Source organism: Pelobates fuscus, chromosome 1 (genome assembly GCF_036172605.1).
Source record: "Pelobates fuscus isolate aPelFus1 chromosome 1, aPelFus1.pri, whole genome shotgun sequence".
NCBI classification, from domain to species: Eukaryota; Metazoa; Chordata; class Amphibia; order Anura; family Pelobatidae; genus Pelobates; species Pelobates fuscus.
The window spans coordinates 24,418,067-24,432,931 of record NC_086317.1 but is presented as its reverse complement, the minus strand read 5'-3'; the positions used below and the strand labels follow the sequence as shown (position 1 = coordinate 24,432,931).

The 14,865-nt window shown below is 45.5% G+C and overlaps 1 protein-coding gene across 1 annotated transcript in view; it reads right to left on the bottom strand.

Annotated features, from left to right (window-relative positions):
* LOC134595259 (uncharacterized) overlaps positions 1–14,865 on the bottom strand; it is a 96,237-nt gene that overhangs the window by 46,859 nt on the left and 34,513 nt on the right. The window lies entirely within an intron of this gene.

Genomic DNA, 14,865 nt, shown 5'->3' with positions numbered 1-14,865 from the left:
GCGTATAAGGGTGAAGTCACAGCACAACGGGAATACTAACAGGGGAAGAGGTGAAAGTAATCCTCCTCCTCCCACAACCACGCCGGCAAGGACAGGACGCTTTACAGACGTGTTGTTGATGGAGGAGAAGCGGAGCTTTTTAAGTCCTACGCATCACTACAGCCCTTCGGGATCCACCCTCAGAGAACGACTCGACCGACAGGTAGCAGACTACCTCGTCTTAACTGCAGATATCGACACTCTGAGAAGCGATGAACCCCTTCACTACTGGGTGTGCAGGCTTGACCTGTGGCCTGAGCTATCCCAATTTGCGATAGAACTTCTGGCCTGCCCCGCTTCAAGTGTCCTGTCAGAAAGGACCTTCAGTGCAGCAGGAGGTATTGTCACTGAGAAGAGAAGTCGCCTAGGTCAAAAAAGTCTAGATTACCTCACCTTTATTAATATGAATGAGGGATGGATCCCAAAGGGACTGACAGTGGGCGATATATTCGACTAAAAAAGGCCTGATGAGATGAGTTACCTTGGGCTAAAAATGGTCCACACGCTGCTGTATTTTAGCTCTGAATGCCGGTTGACGTGCGTGACTTATCCTCCACCAACTAGGGTTCAAGCCGCAATGTTCTAGGGCACTTTCTGCCTGGGAAACAAACATAAATTTTTCTGCCCGCTGCTACAGCAGCGGCTGCAACAATACCTAATTTTTCAGGCATGTGTACATGCCTAATCTTTCGGGCCTCTGGTGCTGCACTGTGGCTTCAAAAACCAAACCAAAAAAAGGCACATAACAGGGATTAAACTGATAGGAATAGTACAACTTAACACACCACTCCTATCTGATGGCACATTAGATTGCACGCGCAGTGCCCCAAATTGGAAGTAGGAGGACCGACCAAGCATCTTTTTCCATCTCCCGGTTCCTAAAATCGATGCCATATACACGTCCCCTGATAGGGCGCCAGCTCGTTATTCTCTTGGGCGCCAGCTCGTTATTCTCTTTTTCACTTCACTAGGAACACTCTACTGCACTATGGGCACTTAGACCCACTCTTTGTCTTGCACACTGTTATTCCTAGCCCGCATCTGTGATGGGAAATGAGGCAGTCATCTAAACGTTTAGATTGAGCTTCAGCTTAGAACACCCTTGAAGGTGTTTAAGGAGATTAGGGCTAGTTTAGAGGATTCTTCTTAGACCTCTCTGAGTCTTTATAGCCCTTCTACCTATCCAGCATTTCTGGAAACTAGCTAAGAGAAAGGGTGGCTGTGTGTCTGTGATACATTTAACTTTATATCACCTTATTGACACTTTTTATGACAGCATCACTCCGGTCTCCATACTCTCTGTCTATACCCTTCTATTTAGAGGGAATTTCCTTGCCCCTGGCAATATTATATAATAGGTAATAGTATTACCATTATTACACAATTAGCCACTATAGGGGAATGAGTATAGTATCCCTTTGTTATTTATAATGATACAATAAAGACTTTTGTCCATTACTCAATTTACTTTAACAAAGGGTACTAACCACGGTATTAGGGAGCATTACTTACTCTGCTTTCCCTTTCTCCCTCTATTATACACCAATGCTCACTAGGATTTGTAGGTATCACTTTATTATAGTTGTCTAACCTTTTCCTATGCCAGTTTTAGATCTCCTTCTTGGGAGATTTTTTCTTTTTTCAGTTTATTAGCATACCTGGGTACAAGCCCTCGGTGGGGCTGGCACCACCACCTGACCACATTTCCTTGTTTCTTCCACTCATACCGCTTTTTCCATCTTTGAAGGGGTCTGGCGAAACAAGGAAATAGTCCTCTACTCATAACAGGGATTAAACTGATAAGAATAGTACTACTTAACACACCTTATAATAACGCAGAGAGGGGCAACGCAGAGAGAGGAGTCTGAAGAAGAGGAGTCAGAGGAGGAAGGTGGCTTTGAGGAGGTGGAAGACCAAACACAGCAGGCGTCCCAGAGGGCTTGTTGTCACCTTTTGGGGACCCTTGGTGTTGTACGTGGCTGGGTGGAGGAAGAGACCTTCAATGACATCAGTGAGGACAAGGAACGGAACATGGCTAGCTTGGTATCCAACCTTGTGCAAATGGGGAGTTCGCGGTTGTGCAAATGGACTGTTTGCAGTTGTTTGGGGTGCGTTAAACGGGGAGTTTGGTCTGTCACTGTGAAGCGGGCGTAACCATTACACTACCTAATCGATACAACATCATACAGTAGGTCCCCCCCCTCATTATTTTTATGGCCCCCACCCACCGCTCACGGGTGGGGGCGGGCGGGAGGACAGTAGGTCCTCCCCCATTGTGATTTATGGCCCCACCCACCGCGCAGGGGTGGGGGCCGGGGGGAGGGCAGTAGGTCCCCCCCCTTATCCTTATTTACTGATTATTCCCCTGTATAACAATGTTTGGCATTTAGTGAATATTCCCTTTTCTGCTCTGTGTCAGTGTGTATCAGGGTCCCTGAGGACATGTGTCAATCCATATCTGCCAAGTGACCCTATGTAGGGGGAACAGTCCCTATTCTGCTCTGTGTCAGTGTGTATCAGGGTCCCTGAGGACAGGTGTCAATCCATATCTGCCAAGTGACCCTATGTAGGGGGAACAGTCCCTATTCTGCTCTGTGTCAGTGTGTATCAGGGTATCTGAGGACAAGTGTCAATCCATATGTCAAGGTGTCAATATGTCATATGTCAGGTGTCAATCCATATCCATTGTGATTTAGGAATGTTAGGTGATTTATACCCTTTATGGATTAAAACCAGACTCTGCATCAACTGTATAATTTTCCATGGGAGTTTTGCCATGGATCCCCCTCCGGCATGCCACAGTCAAGGTGTTAGTCCCCTTGAAACAACTTTTCCATCACTATTGTGGCCAGAAAGAGTCCCTGTGGGTTTTAAAATTCGCCTGCCCATTGAAGTCTATGGCGGTTCGCCCGGTTCGCGAACCGGGCGAAAACTTGTTTCAGGCTGTTCTGTTCTGTGTATACGGGATGACAGAAGAAATAGCAACTAATGTATGAATTCTGAGACTATACTTTGACTTGTGAAAAGAGTGGGAGAATGTTTCCAACATTCTTGTGCCATATTAAAGTCAATGAATTCTTTAAACAAGCAATTTAAGCACCATAAACACTACTGATACTTTCAGCCAACGAATACCCCCCCAAAATTTCACAAAATGTACATGTTTAAAGCAGAATGAGAACTTCCACTTTAACCAGATTGTGATCAGAAACAACTGTGGCACCCATGGATACCCAAGTTAGTGTCAAATAATTTGCCAACAGTTTGATTCCTTACTGAGGGACAATGCCATGGAGCTCCTGGCACCATAACCACCACGGCACCCTATAATTATAATGGTGTTTAGCGTGCTCCTTTAATTGTGTTACTTACTTTTTTTTATACTATTTTTTTCAATGACAAGAAAATGACATGCATCTCCACATAACACAAATATACAAACACTAAACACACTATATAACACCACACCAATGAGACAATCATACACGAATACTTGTCCCTAATGGTAAATCATGAGAGTGTTTGTAAAGTACTTCCCAAGTACAGGGTTAATAATCTAGAATTATGACAGTTTTCTACAGAGATGTTTCCCTCAATACTTAATTCCTGGATGAAGAATTGTTAATCCCATTCTCCATTTTTAGCTAGAGTATGAGTTGGGCTTTCCATTGAACATATGTTATCTCAATCCTTTGTTACCAGGGTCTAGCCAATAATATTTTAACAGCTGTAAAACAATGAATGGTAAGATGTACACTCACTTAATTGGATCCCACAAATCCATGACCTCTTGTATATGATCTGATCATTAACTATGTGAATATGTCTTAATTTGGTAGATCAAATTGTTACAAAAGGTTTACTTAAAACAATTCTAATAGTTTATCCATACAATTAAATTTTCTTCTAAATCCTAAATCATATTGAAAAAAACATGTAACAGAATCTTGTTGTTCGTATGCTCTACTAAACCTTTTTTTTCCCTAGTTGCCATATGGTTTTAATCATATCCCCCTTGTCCAAATGTTCTATTTCTATTCTGGACCATCCTTCCTTTACCAGTAAATCTGTAGTTGATAAATGTAGATGGTATAAAACACTGGCCTAGTTTTTAAATATTGGGAAAATGCACTCCCGATTCCCCCCTCCCCCGATTCACTCAATGTCCTAAACAGCCAAATCTGACCCGGGATGTTTTCCCCCGCCATACAAAGTTACGAAAACTAGATTAGATTAAATCCAAACAACACTCTGGAATTTTGACCGGAACATCCTAAAAAAACATGTCCATAGGGGAAGAATATAGGCTCTTTAAACATTAATTCTACCCATCCAACTTAGCTTGTGTCTACTCCATTGTTTTACAGTTGAATTTGTTATTTTTAGAGTCTTTAAGATATTAATTTCTACATTTTATTAATGTCTTTGGAACACATTACCTAAATAAATAAATTCTCTCTTAGCATCACTAAATTATATAGTTATAGAATGTATTGTTACTTACATTTGATATCTCTCGATATAAAAATACATAGCTCCTACTAAAGATGACATGATTATTGCTGCTATTACCATGATCAGAGATATTGGTATATATCGGGATTGATGAAATCCTGTCATGTTTTGTGCACCTGAAAAAAGAAGAGGATTATAGCTGGTCAAGTCTGGATTTCAATAAGTAAACATGCATTTCATTATATAACAGTTGTGGTAAAAAAACAAACAAACAAAAAAAAAACACATCTATGGCGCAGTTTATTTCCATGAGGCAAACTACAAAACTCTATTATTCCTAGATCCTGACAGATTTAATAAGCAAAGTAGGACGTATCTGTCATGGTTTTAAATAGTGGATCGAGTGTTAGGTCAGTTCCATGAGTGTGTATCAGCAACAATCCTGCCAAGGGTCTTTCTTCCGGGCTAGAGAATTGATAATAGTTCACAGTAGGTGGATTCTTGTGCTTCCAGTAGGTATAATAGATAATGGGCCTGGACGGAACAATAGAGATAATGTGGTATGTCTTCCCACAACCTACCGCTCTGCAAGTCACCGCCCCCCTTCCCCCCCATTTTCAAAAGAGACCTGGCAGCTTCACCTCCTCTATGCCATTTCTCCTTCCTGTCCCGTGCGGCGCTCTGTGTGATGGGGAGAGGCGGGGCCAGGAAGTGACCCCACTTCCGGTTTACTCCTCTCACACAGAGCCAGTGTCAGGGTACCTGTGGTCTCTACCTCCGAAAGAGGTAGAGACTTAGCAGTTCCTTCATCCGGACGGTCTGATGGCTTCCTTCCTCGCGGTCTATCCGGTCGTGCAAAGCCGGCCGCGAGGGAGTGACTGCCTTTTACAGCATCACGTCCGGAAGTCGTCAGGAGACTACCGGAACGACCTGTCAGTCAATTGCTGCAGGACCAATCGGGACGCCTCAGAGGCGTGGTTACTTTTCGGAACAGGGTATTTAACGGAGCTTCTCTCGTCAGCTCATTGCCCTGTCGTGGTTCTAGCTTGTTCTAGTCACTCAGTGCTTGTGTTCTGCTTATTCCCTTTGGTTTTGACCCGGCTTGCTTATTCTACTCTGCTTACCTCTGTATCCTTGATTCGGCTTGTCTCTCGCTCTCCTGCCTTCTGTTTCCCTCGACCTCGGCTTGTCTTTGACTATTCTCTCAGTACTACTTACGTTAGTCCGGCCATTCTAAGGTCTGGTATACGTATCTGGCTACTGTTTGTACGCTGCGTGTTGGATCCCTGTCCCGATCCTGACATTACGACAGGGCCAATGGATCCTGCAAGTACAAACAGTCAGCTTGCTTCCCCTGATCCTAGGTTTGAAGCCATGGATCACAGAATGGATCAGATGGCACTTGCGCTACAGGCACTATTATCTCGTGCCAATAACCCACCAGAGGAGATACGTAATACCCCTATTTCTCCTGTCAGTTCAGGGTTAGAGGTAGCCACAGTGGGTGCTTCTTCTCGCATTACCCCCCCAGTACGCTATGGTGGGGCGCCTGAGAAGTGTTGTGGTTTTTTAAACCAAATTAGTATCCATTTTGAATTGCAACCTCGCTCTTATCCTACAGATAGGGCAAAGGTAGGATTTATTATCACCCTACTTATTGAGAAGGCTCTGAGATGGGCCAATCCACTATGGGAGAACGATAACCCATTAGTATATAACTATAACGCATTTGTAGCTGCTTTTAGAAGAACATTTGACCCTCCAGGTAGAAAGGTTAATGCAGCCAGATTACTGTTGCGCCTGAGACAGGAGAACCGAACACTTGTGGATTATGCACTAGAGTTCAGGTCTCTGGCGTCAGAAGTCAAGTGGAACGAGCCGGCGTATATGGATGTATTTTTGAATGGTCTATCTGATGTAATCCTTGATGAGGTTGCTACTAGGGAACTCCCTGAGAATTTAGAAGATTTAATTTCATTCATCTCTCGTATAGATGAACGTTTAAGAGAGAGACAGAACACTCGAGAGAGGAATCGGAGACCTTCTTTTAGGTTAGCTCCCTCTTTTCCAAGTCCTGACTCCACGGTATCTTTGCTTCCTGAACCTATGCAGATAGGGTATACCCGCCTCTCTGAGGAGGAAAGACAGTACAGAAGAAGAGAGGGTTTGTGTATGTATTGTGGAGCCAAAGGTCATTTACTCTCGAACTGTTCTAACCGTCCGGGAAACGCTCGCACCTAAGTCTTTCTAGAGGACAGGCCTTGGGTGTTTCGATTTTGTCCTCTAATCCTAATTATAAAGATCACAGGCTTCTGCTACCAGTTTCCTTGACTTGGGAGAGGGAAGTAGTAAGGGCTATGGCATTGATAGATTCCGGTGCTGCGGAGAATTTTATCGACCAGGCCTTTGCGAGTAAAAACAACATCCCAACCCAGCTAAGGGAGACACCCTTGGCCGTTGAGGCCATAGATGGTAGACCACTACTAGACCCTGTTATCTTTCGTGAGACCATACCCATTGATTTAAATGTTGGTATCCTACACGTTGAGAATTTATCTCTTATGCTCATTTCGTCCCCTTCCGTTCCCATAGTTCTAGGGTACTCATGGTTGAAGAAACATAACCCTATTATTGATTGGGAGTTAGGGGAGATACTTTTGTGGGGCCAGGGCTGCCAGGAGAGGTGTTTAAGCAAGGTTTCTCCCTTAGCTAATATTAACATACCGGAGAATCCTACTCAGTCCACAGAAAGACAAATACCAGACCTTTACCTAGACTTAAAGGCAGTATTTGACAAGAAGAATGCCGATTCTTTGCCGCCACACAGGTCATTTGATTGTAAGATTAAGCTTTTACCAGGGACGATGCCTCCGAGGGGCCATGTATATCCTTTGTCTGTTCAGGAAAACTCGGTTCTCGAGGAGTATATTCGGGAGAATTTAGAAAAAGGATTCATTAGGAGGTCTTCTTCTCCGGCCGGGGCTGGGTTCTTTTTTATTAAGAAAAAGGATGGTACGCTGAGACCTTGTATCGATTACCGAGGCTTGAATAAAATAACTGTCAGAAATGCCTATCCTATCCCACTGATTACTGAATTATTTGATCGTCTTAAGGGCTCCAAGATCGTCACCAAGTTAGATCTTAGAGGGGCATACAATTTGGTGAGAATCCAGCATGGTCACGAGTGGATGACGGCATTCAATACCCGGTATGGCCACTACGAATAAACGGTTATGCCATTTGGACTTTGCAATGCTCCTGCAGTATTTCAAGATTTGATTAATGAGGTACTTAGGGAGTTTCAACATGATTGTGTTATTGTTTACCTGGACGACATACTAATACACTCTAAGGAGATTGAGACTCACCATAAACAGGTCAGAAAGGTATTACACAAACTTCTGCAACATGGTCTATACTGCAATTGGAGAAATGCAGTTTTGATCAGTCTCAGACAGACTTTCTTGGGTACGTGATTTCTGGGGAAGGTTTTAAAATGGACCCTGGAAAACTCCAATCTATTTTAGACTGGCCTTTGCCCAAAGGACTCAAGGCTATCCAGCGGTTTATTGGTTTTTCCAACTACTATAGGCGCTTCATTAAGGGATACTCCTCTATCATTTCGCCTATTACCAATATGACCAAACAAGGGGCTGATACTAAAGTCTGGTCTAAGGAGGCTCTTGTTGCTTTCAAAACTCTCAAGGAACTTTTTGCCTCGGCTCCCATCCTAGTTCATCCTGATACGACTCTGCCTTTCTTGCTCGAGGTCGATGCCTCTGAGACAGGAGTTGGGGCTGTTCTATCTCAAAGGTTAGGGGTGGATAAACCGTTACACCCTTGTGGTTTCTTCTCTAAGAAATTATCTGGGTCTGAGAGCAGATATGACATCGGGGAAAGGGAACTATTAGCGGTCATTAAGGCTTTAAAGGAGTGGAGACATTTACTCGAAGGGACATTACACCCTGTTACTATATTAACGGATCATAAGAACTTGTCTTATATTGGGGAGGCTAAGTGCTTATCCGCCAGACAGGCTCGCTGGTCCTTGTTCCTCACTCACTTTAATTATGTACTTACTTATAGACCTGGTTCTAAGAACTCTAAAGCCGATGCTTTGTCTCGTCAATATGAACCATCCACTGTAACTGAAACAGTTCTGTCCTCCATAGTTCCCAAGGGAAATATCATCGCTAACACGAATCTTAGGATTCACTCTCCATTGCTTTCCGAGATCATGAAATCTCAGCATTTGGCACCCAAACAGACTCCTGGGGATCGACACTTCGTTCCTGCCACTCTCCAACTGGAGGTGCTACGCTGTCTCCATAACAGCAAAGTGGCGGGGCATCCGGGCATCCGCAAAACATATGCTCTGGTCTCTAAAGATTTTTGGTGGCCTGACTTACGTAAGGATATTAAAGAATTCATAGGGGCATGTGAGGTTTGTACCAAGACTAAGCAACCTCATTCGCTTCCATGCGGATTTCTGCATCCTTTAGAGGTCCCTGAAAAGCCATGGTCCTGTTTGGCCATGGACTTCATTGTTGATTTGCCTATCTCTAAAAAGCAGACTGTTATCCTCACTGTGGTGGACAGATTTACTAAGATGGTTCACTTCATTCCCTTACCTAAACTCCCATCTTCGCCTGAATTAGCGGAGATATTCGCTAGGGAGATTTTCCGTTTGCATGGGATACCTTCCCAAATTGTCTCTGACAGAGGCTCTCAATTTGTTTCCCGTTTTTGGAGATCTTTCTGCTCCCAACTAGGCATCAAATTGAATTTCTCCTCTGCCTATCATCCTCAGTCCAATGGAGCTGCTGAACGTACCAACCAAAAAGTTGAACAATATTTAAGCTGTTTCGTTTCTGAACACCAGGACGATTGGGTCGGTTTGATTCCTTGGGCGGAGTTTGCACATAACAATCTCATTTGTGATTCTACGCAGTCTAGCCCTTTTTTCTTGAATTATGGCTTCCATCCTTCCATCCTTCCTTCGGAGTCTTCTTCTCAAGGGGTACCGTCGGTGGATATTCATGTTGCCAATTTAAGGAAGTTGTGGGATCAGACTCGACAAATCCTTCTGCACAATTCCATGCTGGTTAAAAAACACGCTGACAAACGTAGAAGGGCTGCACCGGTGTTTGTTCCAGGCGATAGAGTTTGGTTAAGTACTAGAAACATTCGGTTAAAGGTGCCGTCCATGAAGTTTGCTCCTCGATATATTGGACCTTACAGGGTACTGTCTCAAATTAACCCAGTTGCGTATCGTTTAGCGTTGCCTAATGCCTTGCGCATTCCGAATTCATTTCATGTTTCCTTGCTAAAACCACTAATATGTAACAGGTTCTCCTCCGCAATCGCCCCTCCTCGCTCTGTGCAAGTGGAGGGTCAGGAGGAGTATGAGGTCAATTCCATCGTTGATTCTCGAGTCTCCCGAGGGAGACTGCAGTATCTGGTCGATTGGAAGGGTTATGGTCCTGAGGAGAGAAGTTGGGTACCTCAGGAGGAGGTGCATGCTCCCCGTCTCCGCAGGGCGTTCCACTCTCGCTTCCCTTCTCGCCCTGGTGTCTTCCGCCCGGTGGGCGTATCTGAGAGGGGGGGTACTGTCAGGGTACCTGTGGTCTCTACCTCCGAAAGAGGTAGAGACTTAGCAGTTCCTTCATCCGGACGGTCTGATGGCTTCCTTCCTCGCGGTCTATCCGGTCGTGCAAAGCCGGCCGCGAGGGAGTGACTGCCTTTTACAGCATCACGTCCGGAAGTCGTCAGGAGACTACCGGAACGACCTGTCAGTCAATTGCTGCAGGACCAATCGGGACGCCTCAGAGGCGTGGTTACTTTTCGGAACAGGGTATTTAACGGAGCTTCTCTCGTCAGCTCATTGCCCTGTCGTGGTTCTAGCTTGTTCTAGTCACTCAGTGCTTGTGTTCTGCTTATTCCCTTTGGTTTTGACCCGGCTTGCTTATTCTACTCTGCTTACCTCTGTATCCTTGATTCGGCTTGTCTCTCGCTCTCCTGCCTTCTGTTTCCCTCGACCTCGGCTTGTCTTTGACTATTCTCTCAGTACTACTTACGTTAGTCCGGCCATTCTAAGGTCCGGTATACGTATCTGGCTACTGTTTGTACGCTGCGTGTTGGATCCCTGTCCCGATCCTGACAGCCAGCAGGGGAAGGAGCAGCAGCCTGGGAGAGAAGAGGAAGCACAGAGAAAGGTAGGATATATTCACTCTGTCACACTAGTCACCTCCTCCCTCCCTCTGTCACTAGTCATCCCTCCCTCCCTCTGTCACTGTGTCACCTCCACCCTCACTGTGTTACTAGTGTGCACCTCCCTCCTTCTGTCACTGTGTCACCCCCTCCCTCCCTCTGTCACTGTGTCACCACCTCCCTCTGTCACTAGTCAACCCCCTCACTGTGTCACTAGTCACCACCCCTCTGTCACTAGTCACCCCCTCCCTCCCTCTGTCACTAGTCACCCCCTCCCTCTGTCACTGTGTCACTAGTCACCCCTCCCTCTGTCACTGTGTCACCCCTCCCTCTGTCACTGTGTCACCCCCTCCCTTCCTCTGTCACTAGTCACCCCCTCCCTCACTGTGTCACTTGTCACCCCCACCCTCTGTCACTGTGTCACCCCCACCCTCACTGTGTCACTAGTCACCCCCCCCTGTCACTAGTCACCCCCTCCCTTCCTCTGTCACTAGTTCCCCTCCCTCCCTCTGTCACTAGTTACCCCCCCTCACTGTGTCACTAGTCACCCCCTCCCTCTGTCACTGTGTCACTAGTCACCCCCTCACTGTGTCACTAGTCACCCCCTCACTGTGTCACTAGTCACCCCCTCCCTCTGTCACTGTGTCACCCCCTCCCTCCGTCACTAGTCACCCCCTCCCTCTGTCACTGTGTCACTAGTCACCCCCTCACTGTGTCACTAGTCACCCCTCCCTCTGCCACTCTGTCACCCCTCTTTTCCTTTGTCACTGTCAGGGTACCTGTAGTCTCTACCCCTGAGACGGGTAGAGACTTAAACGTTGTTCCATCCAGACGGCATGATTCTTCCGTTCCTCGCGGTCCCCTCGCGCATGTAAACGCCGGACGCGAGAGAACTATGCCTTTTTGTAACGTGACGCTCAATAGTCGACGTCATGACGCCATTCTAGCCCGACCTATCAGTCAAATCCCGGACACGAATCAGGTCTCGGCGGAGGCGTGATTAGTCTCTAGAACCAGGGTATTTAAGGGAGCTCTCAGCATTTGCTCATTGCCCTGTCGTGGTTCTAGCCAGCCTAGTCACACAGTGCTCTTGTATTCTCTTGTCCTTTGGTTCTGACCCGGCTTTGTTATTACTTACCTGTCTTCTCTGTTATCCTTGACCCGGCTTGTCTCTCGCTTACCTGTCTTCCCGTTCCCTCGACCTCGGCTTATCTCTGACCATTCTATACGTAGTTTTACGTTAAGTCCGGCCATTCTAAGGTCCGGTATACGTATCTGCTACTCTTTGTACTCTGCGTGTTGGATCCCTGTCCCGATCCTGACAGTCACTAGTCAACCCCTCCCTCTGTCACTGTGTCACCCCCTCCCTCTGTCACTTGTCACCTCCTCCTTCCGTCACTGTGTCACCCCCTCCCTCCGTCACCACCTCCCTCCCTCTGTCACTAGTCACCCCTCCCTCTGTCACTGTGTCACTAGTCATCCCCTCACTGTGTCACTGTGTCACCCCCTCCCTTCTTCTGTCACTAGTCACCCCCTCCCTCACTGTGTCACTTGTCACCCCACCCTCTGTCACTGTGTCCTCCCCACCCTCACTGTGTCACTAGTCACCCCCCTCTGTCACTAGTCACCCCCTCCCTCCCTCTGTCACTAGTTACCCCCCCTCACTGTGTCACTAGTCACCCACCCTCCCTCTGTCACTAGTCAACCCCCTCCCTCTGTCACTAGTCACCCCCCTCACTGTGTCACTAGTAATTCCCCCACTGTGTCACTAGTAACCCCCCTCACTGTATCACTAGTCACCCCCTCCCTCTGTCACTAGTCACCCCCTCCCTCCCTCTGTCACTAGTCACCCCCTCCCTCTGTCACTAGTCACCCCCTCCCTCTGTCACTGTGTCACCCCCTCCCTTCCTCTGTCACTAGTTACCCCCTCCATCTGTCACTGTGTCACCCCCTCCCTTTCTCTGTCACTAGTTACCCCCTCCCTCACTGCAGGGCCGGACTGGGGATACAAAGCAGCCCTGGAAAAAAAATCTATGCCAGCCCCATAAGTCATTGCGCCATATATTATAAACAGAGAAAGGATAGGGGGCACTCCCGAGACCTGAATTTTGTATGAAAGGTGCTGCCGCTGTGACCAAAACTTCATGAATGAGAGAATAAATAGTTGCGGCGCACTCAGACTACAAAAAAATATAAGAAACAAAGAAGGCTACTAAAATGCCTAACTAAGTATAAATATGGGGATTTGGTTCCACCATATGGCCATATGTTGTTAAGCCCACCACTACTTTCAAAGTACCCCATTATTGGTGGGTCCTACACTAAAATGTGGGGGGCAAATAAATAGTAATAGTGTTAAAATTAAATACTAGTAAGAGCATAGTGAGTATACAAAGATAAGTGATGAAAGCAATTAAAAACAGTGTTAAAACTAAATAGTTAATGTGTTGGTGCTTTGGGGTACTTTGAAAGTAGTGGTGGGCTTAACAACATATGGCGTATGGTGGAACCAAATCCCCATATTTATACTTAGATAGGCATTTTAGTAGCCTTCTTTGTTTCTTATATTTTTTTGTAGTCTGAGTGCGCCGCAACTATTTATTCTCTCATTCATGAAGTTTTGGTCACAGCGGCAGCACCTTTCATACAAAATTCAGGTCTCGGGAGTACCCCCTATCCTTTCTCTGTTTATATTATATTTGGAATCCAGACCAGATTCCTTAGGGGTTAAGCACCCCACCCAGGCCCCCCAGCTTCAGAGTCTCCTTTAGAGGTGGCCACAGGTGTGTATATTAAGGAGGAGTTTATCAATAGTCAAGTCACTTTTATTTTTTTTTTCCAGCTAGCACAGTCATCTGCATTAGTGAGTATACCCATTTTAGCACAAACACATTAACTATTTAGTTTTAACACTGTTTTTAATTGCTTTCATCACTTATCTTTGTATACTCACTATGCTCTTACTAGTATTTAATTTAACACTTTTATTTTTAACACTATTACTATTTATTTGTCCCCCACATTTTAGTGTAGGACTCACCAATAATGGGGTACTTTGAAAGTAGTGGTGGGCTTAACAACATATGGCCATATGGTGGAACCAAATCCCCATATTTATACTTAGTTAGGCATTTTAGTAGCCTTCTTTGTTTCTTATATTTTTTTGTAGTCTGAGTGCGCCGCAACTATTTATTCTCTCATTGCGCCATATATTGTCGCATGTAATATGTAAGGCTATGTCTTACATAGATGATTGAGATATATATATATATATATATATATATATATATATATATATATATTGCTTTTTCTAATATAAAATATTGGTCCTTTCAGAGTAAAACATTTAATTATACAGTAAGCATACTCACATGCAGACACAGACAATCTCACTGACACACACAAGCGTATTGATACACAGCCTCATAGACAAACAATTTCACTAATATACATAAGCTCATTGACATAAAAACACAAGCTCACTCACTAGCAGGCACACACACACATGCAAGCAAGCTCACTCACTAGCAGGCGCACACACACACAGCTTAATGTAGTGGTTCTGGTGTCTATAGTCTGTCCCTGCAGGCTTTTGAATGTAAACACTGACTTTTCAGAGAAAAGTGACAGACAATCAGACGGTCACTAGAAGCGCTTCCTGTGTCAGTGCGGATTGGCTGAGATCATCAAGCTTGATGATCTCAGTCATAAAGGCAGAGACCAGCACGACGTTGAAAAAAAAAAAAGGTGAGTAAAACACTATTTTTAAAAACACACACACACACACCACGACTGACACACACACACACCATGACAGACACACACACACACACACACCATGACAGACACACCCACCATGACACAGACACACACACACACCCCATGATACAGACACACTGTGACACACACACACACACACACACCATTACAGACACACAGCATGACACAGACAGACACACACACACCATAACACAGACAGACACACACACACCATGACAGACACACACAGCATGACACAGACACACACAGAGCATGACACAGACCATGACAGACAGACACACACACAGCATGACACAGACACACACACACAGCATGACACAGACACACACACAGCATGACACAGACACACACACACACAGCATGACACAGACACACACACAC